This window comes from Macrobrachium rosenbergii, chromosome 9 (genome assembly GCF_040412425.1).
Source record: "Macrobrachium rosenbergii isolate ZJJX-2024 chromosome 9, ASM4041242v1, whole genome shotgun sequence".
In the NCBI taxonomy this organism is placed as follows: Eukaryota; Metazoa; Arthropoda; class Malacostraca; order Decapoda; family Palaemonidae; genus Macrobrachium; species Macrobrachium rosenbergii.
The window spans coordinates 39,678,239-39,678,495 of record NC_089749.1 but is presented as its reverse complement, the minus strand read 5'-3'; positions in this window follow the sequence as shown (position 1 = coordinate 39,678,495).

Here is a 257-nt window from a genome sequence, read left to right as displayed (position 1 = left end):
CAGGCATTCCCCAAAATGTACTGTTGTATTTTCTAGCTTTAAATTAAGCATTTTGGTAGCTGGAATGCTTGGGTAGATATATAATATATATATATATATATATATATATATATATATATATATATATATATATATATATATATATATATATATATATATATATATATATATATATATATATATATATATATATATATATATATATATATATATATATATAGATAGATAGTGAATAGAAGTGTTTAAAATAAAAGGCA